Source organism: Epinephelus moara, chromosome 20 (genome assembly GCF_006386435.1).
Source record: "Epinephelus moara isolate mb chromosome 20, YSFRI_EMoa_1.0, whole genome shotgun sequence".
Lineage (NCBI taxonomy): Eukaryota > Metazoa > Chordata > Actinopteri > Perciformes > Serranidae > Epinephelus > Epinephelus moara.
The window spans coordinates 46,379,363-46,393,584 of record NC_065525.1 but is presented as its reverse complement, the minus strand read 5'-3'; the positions used below and the strand labels follow the sequence as shown (position 1 = coordinate 46,393,584).

The 14,222-nt window shown below is 43.6% G+C and overlaps 1 protein-coding gene across 6 annotated transcripts in view; it reads right to left on the bottom strand.

Annotated features, from left to right (window-relative positions):
• The window catches only part of LOC126408596 (transcription factor SOX-6-like), a 138,020-nt gene extending 129,606 nt beyond the window's left edge, over positions 1–8,414 (bottom strand). For 2 of the 6 annotated variants that reach the window (XM_050074247.1, XM_050074248.1), the window contains exon 1: positions 7,804–8,414. The gene's annotated coding sequence lies outside the window, so the exon portion shown is untranslated. Of the gene's footprint in view, positions 1–1,934; positions 2,115–6,053; positions 6,634–7,803 lie in introns of those variants that run through there. The other 4 variants (XM_050074244.1, XM_050074245.1, XM_050074243.1 and 1 more) reach the window with 4 other exon arrangements.
• Positions 8,415–14,222: the final 5,808 nt, after the last annotated feature.

Here is a 14,222-nt window from a genome sequence, read left to right as displayed (position 1 = left end):
ATGTCGTATGCTGTAAAGCCCTGTGAGGCAAATTGTGATTTGTGATATTGGGCTTTATAAATAAAATTGATTGATTGATTGACAATAACACTCCATCAGTGTCTGTGGAGTAGCTCCAGGTCTGTATACCTGATAACGTCACAGTTTTGAGACAGACAGGAGCTCATGATTGAGAAATTCTGCGCCTGACTCCGCCCACCGCCACTGCTGTGTTCACATTGTTATGATGTCATTATATATCAGAGCTCTGATGAGAATTTGTTGAAGATTTGTTCCATCTGACTCAGATCTTTATTTTAGGTGTCATGAGCTTTCACATCTTCCTTCTGCTGAACCGTCCGGCACATCAGACACTGATTGGCTTTTCAGTTTGTGTCGTAACAAACCCAGCTGCTCGCCATACGATTGACTCTCAGGTTTTAGGAGAGCGCACAGACATCGCCCTCTTCAGGAGAGGAATGTGTAAACACCTCAAAAGTGCCAAAGGCTGCACAGATATACGAGTCAGTGTCAACAAGGTCGGACGTTTTAGGGGACTGAAACATGGAGAGGGACGTTAACAGCACAGACTTCATGTAAAGGGTAGATGTAATAAGATCTATTAATTGGTGAACATGTAAACGTCACGCAGCAGAAATGAACTAAGTAAAATCATAACATCATAAATGACTTCAACAAAGGGAGAAAATATTCTTCTATTAACTTTTATACTGAATCAGAACACAGAGGAGATTTAAAGGGGCAGTCCACCAACTTTATGAGGAGTAACGTCTGAGACAATGACCCTGATGACATCATGGTGATGTCATCAGGGTTTTAACAGACAGCCTGCATTACAGACTGGGCGTGTGACAGATGCGGACATCAATCAGGATCTGATGAAAAGACACCACTGAGTTGCATCATGCTGTCGTCAGTTCAAAATATGTTTCGTAGGTTTGAACATTTTTTGGAGCTCAACCGAAACAGTTAAAGTCACAGTGATGTCATCTGAGCGTCAGCTGCTTCGATTTGGACCATCTGTTCAGTAACGTGTCCCTCACATGTCCAACACTAAATGTTTGGATGCTAACGATGAAACAAACGGCGCTACTCCTCTTCTAAACAACCGTCACGGTGAAGGTTACACGCCCTCTTTTTCCTCCGCAGGCTTTTATCTCCTCCAGATACTTGAACTTACTCTGCGTCCTTGTTTCCAGCGTCAGGCTGTTTATTAAATTCAATGAGTCACGTTCAATAGAAAGCAGCGTCTCTTCCCCTCTGCTAAACGATGTGACAGTACTGTCAGCTCTGTTTCTTTGTGTGTGTGCGTGTGTGTGTGTGTGTGTGTGTGTGTGTGTGTGTGTGTGTGCATGTGTGTGCGTGTGCATGGGAACAGCTCAGGAGGCCTTTTCCTCGCCACAAATATTCCAGCACATATCTTTTTATTTTCCGTCCTTGAACAGACTCACTGGTGCTGAAGTTGGACTCAAAATCTTTGTCAACAGCAGGTGAAGTGAAAAATTAAATTCACAAGCCAAGCAGCCGAGAGATTCCTGCAACATTAGCATGAGAGTTTTTTTATTAAAACGAAGAGCAAATAACTTCTTCTCCTGTTTGTTTTAACCTGCGGGGAGTGCCAGAGGGGTGGGGTTTATGAGAGCCAGCTGGGCTGTCACTCACACAATAGATGAGCAAATGTTCCTTCAAACACTTCGATTCGATTGTCAAAACTTTGAGGCTCTGGTATTGTCTTATAGATCAAACCCCACCCATCTTGATCTCAAGCAGGATCAAGGTATTTGCTCACGACAGCCGCCGTCCCGTATTGACTCACTGCATCACGTTAAGCACACTGCAGGCTGTTATTGTAGTCACAAGTCATCTCAGGGCATTCACTCCCAATATTCACATCAGCCAGCACACACTCAACGTCTCTGAACGTCTGTCCTCACCTCCATCAGAGGACACACTGGCAGGACAACAGGACAGACACATGACACATTCCTGTCTCTGTAACACCATCAGGAGCAGAGTGATCACCAAAGCTTCAGTGACTGACGACAGATAAAGAGCAGCAGTGTCACCTGGTTCCTCCAAAGTCTCGTCACAAACACCAACAGTCTGAATCTGATCTGTGAAACCAGCAAACCCACAATAACACTTTTTAATATTTAATTAATGTCTAGATATTCATTTTTTAATGTTTGATTTGGGCTGCAGCTCCTGGAGACGCTCCGACACTCGTCAAATGAAACAGAGAAAGAAAAAACAGCGATCGGGCCTCCTGAAACAATAAAGTTTTAATAATGAGATTTACATGACCACACAATGATGAATAATATCCTGAGAAAGGCCTGAAGAGTTTAGTTTTGTTTCTTCTGAGACAAAAGTCAACATTCAGTTTTCATACTTAGAGAAAAGAGTCAACATTAAATCTACTTCCTGTCTTCATTTATTCTAAACACTAAACCTCCATCTGACTGTTTCTACGGATCAGTTCATGAGGGTGGTTAAACTTTTGATTGCACTATAACCTGACAGGAGGACTGTTAATGGTATCATGTTGGGACCCTTCCCTCCCTCTCTGTGTCCCGGTCTAAAGGGCACATCATTTTGGGAGCGTTCAGCGTCAGATCAAAATGTTTGCTGAGAGTTTCAGACGCCAGAGGACCACATGTAAAATAAAGCCCGAGTCATCTCGCTGCTCGTCCTTTAGTTTGTCTTTACCAGTGATTCATGATGACTTCCTGTCAGGATGCAGGAACGAACCTCGACCTGGCTTCACTAAACCACCGTCCCACCCTGCAGTGCCTTGTATGTACATACATGATGACTCGGATTAGTTCAGAGCATTCCAGGAATTATTTCATGTTCCCGAGTCTCTACATTAAAAATAAAAACAGGCTTTAAGGAGGCGGGGGAGGGGCGAGCTGCTGCAGAGGGTGATGGGGAGTTTTTCCACTTGAGGAAAAGTAACAGAGAACCGAGCCAAGTTCCTCACAGAACACAAACTGTCAGAAAAACAGAAAACACACCAACATCCACGGCCGATAATCTGGAAGTGAGTTTTATTTTCTGTGCAGGCAGGACGCCAGCTCTGAGGCTGTGTTCACACTGCAGTAGTCATCTGTCAAACGCACTGTGTAAACCACTCACTCAGTCCTCTGCAGGTACATAATGGCCACTGTTAATGCTGCCGCCGTCACAAACCACGGCGCTGACACACACCCTGGTGTCCAAAGAACAAGAGTCAGACAGAGAAAGGAGGCGAGGAAGAGGATGAACTTCATGAACTCGAACATGAGCTGTGTGGAGGACGCCGCGCAGCGCTGAACAAAGATGCTGCCATAACCCTGCATGTAAAGAAGTGAAGGAGGAGGAGTGTGTGTGTGTGTGTGTGTGTGTGTGTGTGTGTGTGTGTGTGTGTCAGGTGAGCTCTTATTCTGAGCTGTGAAATTGGATGGTGGGGAGCAGGTGCTGCAGAAAGGAAAGGTTACCCCGACCATTCACAGACGGAGAGCAGAGAGGAGAATCAACGCCGCCCCTCCTTATTCTGCGCTCGGGGAAAAATGAGGAAGCTGTTTCCAAGGTTATGTGCCGCCGCTGGAGAACAGAGGAGGGATCCACGGAGACGTGCACCCACCCAGCAGGACACACACAAACACACACACACACACACTCACACACAGTCAACAATGTACGTACATGCAGAGTGGCAGGCGGAGAGGCCACCCAGTGTAGACACACACACACACGACAAGGACACATCACAGGACACACACCGAGAAACGCTTTGTATTCTACACACCTCACTGTGTGCAAGGACACACACACACACACACTTCCACACTCTGAGTAAAACATCAAACACACACACAGGAACGTCTGACACATTTGTTTACGTTGAAAATCAAAAAAGACACAAAATCTATACATACGTCCACACACACACACACACACACACACACACACACACTGTATGTGCACACACACACCTCAGCTCGCATTGTGGTTGAGAAACTCCTGGGCATCTGCCAGCGAGCTCTCAGTGCTTGTTCTCGGGGCCTCAGCCTTTCCTTCTTTTTCAGCAGCGGCGGCGGCAGCGGCACTGCAGTTTGGGCGTGCCGCGGGGCCAGAGATAAGTATAGGCTGACTAATATGCACTTAGGACCCGGGGAGAAATACTTAGGCCTAAATGTTTAATTTGTGTTTGTACAACACATGTCCAATTTAGGGGCTGGTGTCTTTTTCAAAGAGCCCGACAACAAATAATTAGGAGTCTCTGGGAGCGGCCGCAGGCTTAAAATGGCAGAGTGACGGTTTTCCGATGAAGGTGAACGACATCTTCAAAAAAACAACATATGGAAACACTTAAATGTGCAACACCGTGGTCAGAGGGAAGACAGGCGCTGCGCTCCACAGGCGGGGGGGGTGGGTAAAATAACAACCATGCTGCAGGGGTCAAACACGACGAAGACGATGATGATGATGATTCCTAAAACTCTAAATTCATCTGATTTATTTTGTCTGAAGATGTAAAATTCAGAGTGTTCCTCCTCCACCTCCTCCTCTGTCAGCCGTCGCATCTCTTAGCCTTTGGCCCCTCTGACTGCCCGTAGCCTCTGTGAGCGGCTGAGAGTCCCCGCGGGCCCCGACAGAGGAAGAGAGGAAGAGGCCCCTCAGACTCCACATGTGACGTATCAGAATAACGTGAGTGATGGAGACGTTTCCAGGCATGAGGATCAGACCTGAGCTCGGCCTGTGTGTGTGTGTGTGTGTGTGTGTTTTTATTAAATCTGAAAATTAAATGAAATCGTATGTGTGAAGCTGCAGGCCCCAAAAATAAACATGTATTTTATTTTTAAGAGAAAAGATTAATCTGAAGGATTTATTTATTTATTTATTTTACTATTAATAATAAATTATATTTTTTATCTTGTATTTTATTTGAATGTTTTCTTTTTTATTTGACAGGTGGAGTTAAAGGAAAATGTGCCGCAGAGATGAGAAGCATTTTACGCACACGGATTATAACAGACACACAGTGACCGGCCGTGCTGTCAGCGCGGACACACACACACACACACACACACACACACACACACACACAGGAACAGGAAGAAGAAAGAAAGAAGCTGCAGGTCTCCGTCACACAGCGCACAGAGCGCGTCCATGGGGACAATGTGCTGAATTGGCAGCCTATATATAAGTCTGCCATTTGGACGCTCTGATGCCACTTTACCTTATGAGGGAACTTCAGCCTGCAGCACCTGCTGCAAACAACATGCCACAGCAGATCAACTTCTGCCACACACACACACACACACACACACACACATACACACACACACACACACACACACACACCACCCCCAGCTCGGATTGTTTTTCAGACAGACACTCTCACTTACAGCAGAGGGGGGGGGGGCGCTATAAGCCGCGGTCCCAACAATTAAAGTACTTGTTGGAAAGTTGGAAATAGTGATTTAGTGTGTGCAGGCCTGTGGGCTGCAGGTCCGACCTGGCAACACACACACACACACACACACCTGTGAACACACACACTGCCACAGCTGATGGTGTGAAATAAGACAGGTGGCTCAGGTTATCACTCCAACTATTTTCCTCTGGTTTTATTTCATTCTGCACACACACACATATTTTTGTTGAGCGCGTGTGACTTGGCTCTGTGTCTTATCTGCAGCGGAGCAGCATCTTATCTCTGAGGTGTAGTGCGGCTCTAAATGTGGGGAACACCCTCATGTGTGTCTATCAGCCCGTCCCAGGCCGCCGCGGTGCGCCTTGTCCTCCTGTACCCCCGTCACATCCTCACCCTCAACCCTCACACCGGAGCCAGACCTGTCCGGTCCTCATGCTCTCAGCTCCGGATCACAAACTGCCCCCCTTGCGCGCACGGCTCCGGTTCACACACCCACAGTTAACGTCACACTCACACTCTCTGCCTCTGCACCGGGCTGCAGGACGGACACGTGAAACACTTTTTACTGAAGACGCGCCAAACTTTACGGAGCCGACAGAAACAGAGAGCACGAGGACAGAAGTAAACTCACAGATTAAAGTGTCCACCGTGTCTCCGCACAGGGACACTGTCTCTGTCTCCTGTTGTCCCTCGGTATTGTCTCCCAGAGGGTCCGTGTGAGGACTCCGGGTCTATTTTCATGTATGACTCACGGATTCTTCAGGGGTCAGTCTCCGTGACCTCCGCGCACACACTGTTAACTCCGGCCCTGAACACGCTCCTTTTTCCTCTCCTCCACACTCCGCTTCTCTCCGTTATGTCCCGGAACAAGTGCGGGACACTCACGGCACCGCAGATCTGCTACGGGCTCAAATGTGTGTGTGTGTGTGTGTCTGTGTGTGTGTGTGTGTGTGTGTGCCGGGGGCGCGCACAGCCCGTCCGGCGGAGCGTTCACGGTGTTGGACAGAGGGAGACCCACGGCTGCGTGTCCGCAGAGAGGAGACCACTGAAGGCGTGATCCCACAGAGTCCGGAGGGACTGAAGGACAGGAGCTCACAGATCCGCTAAACTCTTTAAATTAAACTCTATAAAGTAATTTTGAATTTAAACTAAAATTCTGCGGACATTAAAAGCTCTGATGATTTAATGTCAAACTGTTTTTACGCACAGAGACTTTCTGAATGTCTGTAAACAGTTTCTGTAGAAAATATTTTGTGGCTGAAATACTTCTGTTAATGTTGTATGACAGGGCTGCACACACACACAAACACACACACAGCTTTTCTTTATAGTTTCATCTTTTGTGCTTAAATTAACCTGAGATATTAAATTTAAAGTAAAGCTGGAAAAACATGTGAATGCATGAATTAAAACATTACGTCATATTTCTGTTGATATCTGTGTGTTTGGAGGAGCACAGATTTTATGTTTTAATTTATTTCATTTTTATTTTTTAGTGGTGAAAAAATCACAACCATCTCACACGTCACAAACACCGTATTTAGTGTGTTTAAATGTTATGTCATTATTATCATTATTATTATTATTATGATGATGATGATGATGATGATGGTGATTATTATTATTATTATTGTTATTGTTATTGTTATTGTTATTATGAGGGGGAAATAAAGGATATTTTAATAAGTTATCTGTGTGTCACAGAGAGAGGCCCCAGCACAGCAACAGCTGATACTATTATAATTATTATTATTATTATTATTGTTGTTGTTGTTATTATCAATCAATTTTATTTATAAAGCCCAATATCACAAATCACAGTTTGCCTCACAGGGCTTTACAGCATACGACACCCCTCTGTCCTTATGACCCTCACAGCTGATCAGGAAAAACTCCCCAAAAAAACCCTTTAACAGGGAAAACAATGGTAGAAAGCTCAGGAAGAGCAACTGAGGAGGGATCCCTCTTCCAGGACGGACAGACGTGCAATAGAACAGATCAATAATTAACAGTAATTATCATCATAACTGGTTATTGTTTTATTATTAAATTGCTTTAATGCGTTATTTTAGAACTGATCTAATTTTAAGTGGATAATAAAATCTATAAACAGCAGGTATATTAATTCATGAAGAGTCTGCAGAGCTTTTCTTTTTAAAAAGATAACGGTGAGTGGCGGCGGGTCATGTGGGGTCGGCCGGGTCTAATCACGGTGAGGCTGCAGGTTCACACACTCTGATGGAGGCTGACTCTGCTGCTGTCATCGCGGCTCGTTGCGCACCACTGATAACAGCGACTTTATAAAAACAAGCAGCCCGGAGGACGCGCCGGCTCACGGTCCCGGTGCTGACCACACACTGATGCAGCTGCACGTCTCTTACCTGGACTCACTTCTTCGGCATCCGCCGCGTGTCCGAGGCAAACTTGGAGAGTGTTGAGGGCGATGTTGATGATGAAGATGAGGATGAAGAGTTAGAGACCAAACCAGAGGAGTCACTTCAAACTGCCTCAGATCCCGTGCGTAAAGTCACCATCTCTGGAGCGGCTCCGGGACTTTGGTAACTCCTCTGTCCGCGCTCCGGGCACAAAGTGCGAGAGAAGAGTCGGGGTGGTGGTCAGAGAGGACACAGAGTCCCGGGGAACTGTGCTCCGGAGGAACCTCAAAAAAACAAAAAGTATTTAAAGTTATTTCCGTCCGGCACCGAGCGGAGGTGAACACAGAGTGCGGGGCAGTGACGGCTGCTCAGGCTCAGGCTGGATAACCCCTCCTCCCTCCTGCTCGTCCCTGCGCTCACACTCTCACACTCTCTGCTAGGATACCGTCCCTCTGTCTGTCTGTCTGTCTGTCTGTCCCTCTGTCTGTCTGTCTCACATGTCATTAGAAAATAAAACTCTTGTAACTTTTCCTCTCTGTCTCTGTGTACTGTCTTTATGTGCGGGCGCGTGTGTGCGCGTGCTGGTCACCTGCCGTTAACTGAATAAATAACGACTTTAATAGATTGAGTTTGATTGTGTGTCAGAGATGAGCTCAGCCTGTCTGTGTGTCTGCACCGTTTAAAATCCTGCTCTTTGACACTTTAATAAAATTAATATGAAAATAACTCCTCTCTGACGTCACGAGTTATTTTACATGACAGCAGAAAATGTCATTAAAAAATCATCAGGAATAAAATCTGAAGTCTATAAATATAAATAAATCTCCTGGTTTATAAAAATGTTTCCACAGTTTTAAATCAGCGAAACTTTAAAGTTGAATAATTAATAAAACAAACAGAATGAGTTAATTAAATATGTTCATTAATTAGTTGAATTAACAGACTCCAAACACAGACTCGTCAGGTCGAACTTACCTGGAGTGATTTCTGGGGTCTCTCTGTTTCTGAGTTACTCTGAACTCTGACGCCACCTCCCGGCGGTCTGACGTCAGGTCACCTGACAGACGGTTCATTTAACACTGAGCGTGTCCGTGTACACTCGGGGAAGTTAAATGAGTTATTAGTTTGTCTGATTGTTTTAACTTCATCTGAGTCTTATTTGTTTACTGCTATACTATGGGTATGGAAGGGTCGACTGTGTTATGCTATGTTCTCTTTACCCAGATAACTGATGCTTTCATGGGAGTGTGAATCTGGCATCTCTCTCATTGTCTGCTCATTTTGCCAGGTGAGGGGTGATACAGATTAGGATAGGGGGTGGGGATAACAGGTGGGATGGAGGGGAGGGTGGGTATGGGTGGGACAGGACCTTATGGTTGGGTCTATCTATTCAGTATTAAACAGCTATATTCACCTTTTCTGCCTTATCTTCTATGATAGCTCTAACGAGTATTACATTTTGTCTTGGAATGGGTGAGGCCTAAATATTCCTCATAAAAAGCACTCTGGACTTTCTATATAGGAAGAATCAATAAAAATAGATGTTGTTTTTTTTTACAAGAATCCCATCTAGTGGTAGAAAGATGTTTCCAGACTACAGAACAAATCTTATGGCTTCATCCTCAAATACCAAGAAGAACAGAGGAGTAGTGATTTTAGCCAAACATAATTTACAAATCCTTTACCTGGGATCTGGGAGGGATTCTGAGGGTAGGCTTTGTTATACTAAAACTGCTATCAACAATAACAAAATTGCATTTGTTTCAATATAAGCACCTAATTCATTTAATCAGGATTGTTATGAATCAGGATTGTTATGAATACTTAACAGACGTAACTATGGAATTGTCTGAGTTTGCTCTTCTAATCGGGGGTGATTTTAATGCAGTTTGGATGCATACTTTGGACAGAACCGGGGCCACAGAGGGGAGACCAGCGCCTGCTTCTTCTGCATTAAGGACTGTGCTGCTGTAGATGTTTGGAGAACTACAAACCCCTCCTTGAAAGAATACACTTGTTTCTCTTCTCGACACAAATCATTCTCTCGCATAGATTATATTTTTGTATTTAAACACTTGTTTGACAAAACATCTAATTCTGAATTATATCCCATGTCTCTTTCTGATCACAGGGCAGTCACTGGCAAGGTTGCAATATCTTCAGGTCCTACACGGGCTGTACGTTGGCATTTCAATTCAACCCTGTTGCAGAATGAATCATTTTTAAAGGAGATGAGTGAACAACTAGAAGAATTCATATCCATTAACAAGCCATCTGTGTCTGATCCAAGTATACTGTGGGATGCTGTGAAAGGCTTCATTAGGAATAAATCACTTAGTTTCACTTCTAACCTACATAGAACCAGACTGAATCGCATCCATGATTTAGAGAACAAAATCACAGTAGTAGAGAGCAGTATGGCGCTACTTCTTACACCCGATCTAGTCCTTCAGAGACAGTTATTAATTAAGGACCTCAACCATCTACTTAAATACAGAGCAGACTTCCTCATCCATAGAACCAGGCAGAATCATTACCTCCATAGTGCACAGCCAAGTCATTTACTAGCATCGAAACTTAAAACCAATGAGCAACTTGCTAACATCACAGCAGTTAAATCTCCCACAGGAGAGTTGTGCACTGATCATCAGAGATCAATAAACATTTTTGTATATTTTATTCTGCTTTTTATACATCTGAAAGCAGTTAGAGTGAAAAACTGTGTGGTAGATTTTGGATCCTCTACATCTTCCTCAGCTCTCACAGGGTGACAGTCAGACACTAGATATTAGAATAAGAATGAGAATAACTTTATTCATCCCCAAGGGGAAATTCAATAATGCCGGTAACATTAGATGAGCTCTATAAAGCTCTCAACAGTTTGAATAAAGGCAAGTCTCCTGGTTTAGATGGGATACCTCCAGAGCTCTATTTGGCTTCCTGGCCCCAAGTTGGCCCTCTTATTCTCGGGATGATTCATTCTGCAATTGAAAATGGCTCATTCTCAAACAACACTAACATAGCTATTATCTCTCTTCTCCTGAAAAAAGGTAAGGATCCAACCGAATGTCAGAACTATGGCCCTTTATCACTGCTGAATACAGACATCAAATTAAATGCCAAAGTCCTAGCTTCTCGACTAGAGCCCTGTATGACTTCCCTAGTGCATGTTGATCAAACAGGCTTTATTAAAAACCGCCTTGCTTCAGACAATGCTCGTCGCCTTCTCCACATCATCAATACTTCTACCACAGACTCCTCAAATGCCATCCTTTCACTAGATGCAGAGAAGGCATTTGACCGCTTAGAGTGGCACTTTTTATGGGCTGTTTTGCATCGCATGGGCTTCGGTAATAATTTCATAGGGATGATTCAACTGTTATATTACAACCCAACAGCAATGGTCATAACGGGGAGCATTTGCTCTAAACAATTCTTAGTCTCCCGTCGCTCACACCAGGGCTGTCCTCTCTCCCCTTTGTTACTTGCATTGTCTCTTGAGCCGGTTGCCCAAGCTGTTCGACAATCAGTCAATCACAACCCGATTATGATACACACTTCTACACATTAAATATCTTTATATGCGGATGACATTCTCCTCTTTATTCACAATGTTGCACAGTCTCTCCCCCACCTCACAGCCGCAAAAAGACTTGTAGCATGTAGATGGATGGTAGGGATGGGGAAGGGGGAACTGATTGTATGAAGTCTGTTCACATGAATATAATTGTGTATTGCTTGTATCCATATCCCCATCTCCCTGTAAATCCCCCAAAATAATAAAATACTTTTCATAAAATACACTGAGCATGTCCATGACATCACAGAGACACAGAGACGTGTAATTAATAAGAATTAAATGATCCAGATTCAGACTCTGATTTAATTTGGCTCCAAACTGAAATCATGAAGTTCAATCACTTCACTGAATCATTAGCTCCTGATCACAGATCGATAATCTATGATCCTGATCATCAGTTGATCGATCAGAGCTGTCTCATTTCTCTGATCAGGTTACACCTGTATAACACCTGAAGAAACACCCTTTCCTGCCATCAATTAAAAGTAAAGATGAATAACTCTGTAGATGATTAAACGCCCCTCAGATGATTACATCACACACACTGATCACCTGTCTGTTGTTATACACACTGATCACCTGTCTGTTGTTGTTACACACACTGATCACCTGTCTGTTGTTACACACACTGATCACCTGTCTGTTGTTGTTACACACACTGATCACCTGTCTGTTGTTACACACACTCATTGATAAATAAATCCACATCCTGGTGGTTTGTCAGAACAACTTCTGTTTTTATCCTGACAGGATGACGTCTGATCATCTGAGACACGTTTTGGTTGTTTATTAAGAACCACCTAAAACTGTGTCACAGACAGGACAGGTGAAGGCTCGGGCACCGTCACCCACAGGAGGCGCCATAGATGAGGAAGGACAAAAATCTAAGTGGTTATCTGACACTATTTTCACTAAAACTGTTACTGTTTTTATTTTGAAATATGACACAACTACACAACAGAACTTCATATCAAAGCCTATTGAATAACAGAGAGGCTTTTTTGTCTTGTTACACTTCACCTGCTCTCTGGGGGAGGTGGGTGGAGTTATCTGACGTCACACTGTATCGTTATCATGTCAAAAATAAATACATTTTCAAACATGTTATCATGTAAAATAAATACATTTAAATCATGTCAGAACGACTCAGCAACCAAGACACTACTGAGAGGAGTGTTTGTGGAGAGAAAGAACAGGAAGTCAGCAGGAGGAGAGCTTGTTAAATTAGCTGCTAGCTGCTAGCTGTTAGGAGTTAAATGTTAGCTGTAAACACTTTGCTGTTAGCAGTTAACTGTTAGTTGTTAGCACTATGCTCTTAGGAGTTAACTGTTAGCTGTTAACACTTTGCTGTTAGCTGTTATCAGCTAACTGTTAGCTGTTATCAGCTAACTGTTAGCTGTTAGCACTTTGCTTTTAACTGTGATCAGCTAACTGTTAGCTGTTAGCACTTTGCTGTTAGCTGTGATCAGCTAACTGTTATCACTTTGCTGTTAGCTATGATCAGCTAACTGTTAGCTGTTAACACTTTGCTGTTAGCTGTTATCAGCTAACTGTTAGCTGTTAGCACTTTGCTGTTAGCTGTTATCAGCTAACTGTTAACTGTTAGCACTTTGCTGTTAGCTGTTATCAGCTAACTGTTAGCTGTTAGCACTTTACTGTTAGCTGTGATCAGTTAACTGTTAGCTGTTAACACTTTGCTGTTAGCTGTTATCAGTTAACTGTTAACACTTTGCTGTTAGCAGTTAACTGTAAGCACTTTGCTGACAGCTGTTAGCACTTAACTGTTAGTTGTTAGCACTTTGCTGTTAACTGTTAGCACTTTGTTACTGTTTCTTGTAGTTGTGTGTTTTTATGGACCAAACTAAGTCTGAAATAAAGATTGATTGATTTGCTGTTAGCTGTTTACACTTTGCTGTTAGCTGTTAGCAGTTAACTGTTAGCACTTTACTGTTAGCTGTTATCAGCTAACTGTTAGCTGTTAGCACTTTGCTGTTAGCTGTGATCAGCTAACTGTTAGCTGTTAACACTTTGCTGTTAGCTGTGATCAGATAACTGTTAGCTGTTCGCACTTTGCTGTTAGCTGTGATCAGCTAACTGTTAGCTGTGATCAGCTAAATGTTAGCTGTGATCAGCTAAATGTTAGCTGTTAGCACTTTGCTGTTAGCTGTGATCAGCTAACTGTTAGCTGTTAACACTTTGCTGTTAGCTGTTATCAGCTAACTGTTAGCTGTTAGCACTTTGCTGTTAGCTGTGATCAGCCAATCTGGAAATCCATCAGTAAAACAAAAAAAAAAATAATTTTTTCTTCCTTTACCTCTGGAGGCACAGCCCAGAGTTTTTTGACCAACGGAAGTGCAGGGGCCTCGGCGATCGCTCACGTCCTTCACTTCCGGCGGTGCCCCCAGGGAATCGCCGTGTTGTTTACAAATACTTCGGGTAGAAAACCAGCAGAGTTTAGCTATATATCACATTTTTCACATCACTATATCACCGTGTAGACTAATCTGATGTTTGTTAAGTCTATAAACACAACAAACTGAACAAACGTTACTAAACACTGTAGCGCATTGAAACAAGAAGCCTGAACTGTTTACAACGCCTACCTTTTGACGCCTACCTGACGTGCTGACGTATTGCGGTAAGCGAGTTGTGTCATTTCCGGTGTTTCTGTGACAGCGTCTCTGTACTGCTCTGGTGAATTCTGCTAGCCTGTTTTCTCACTACAGTTGCTTTAACGTCTACTTCAAGTCTTAACCCACACTGGTTCTGTTTAAGCACTTATAGCTCTCCTCCTTTCTACGACTTTCTCGCTAATCTCTTAGCTGTTGTTTGCACGTTACTAGCC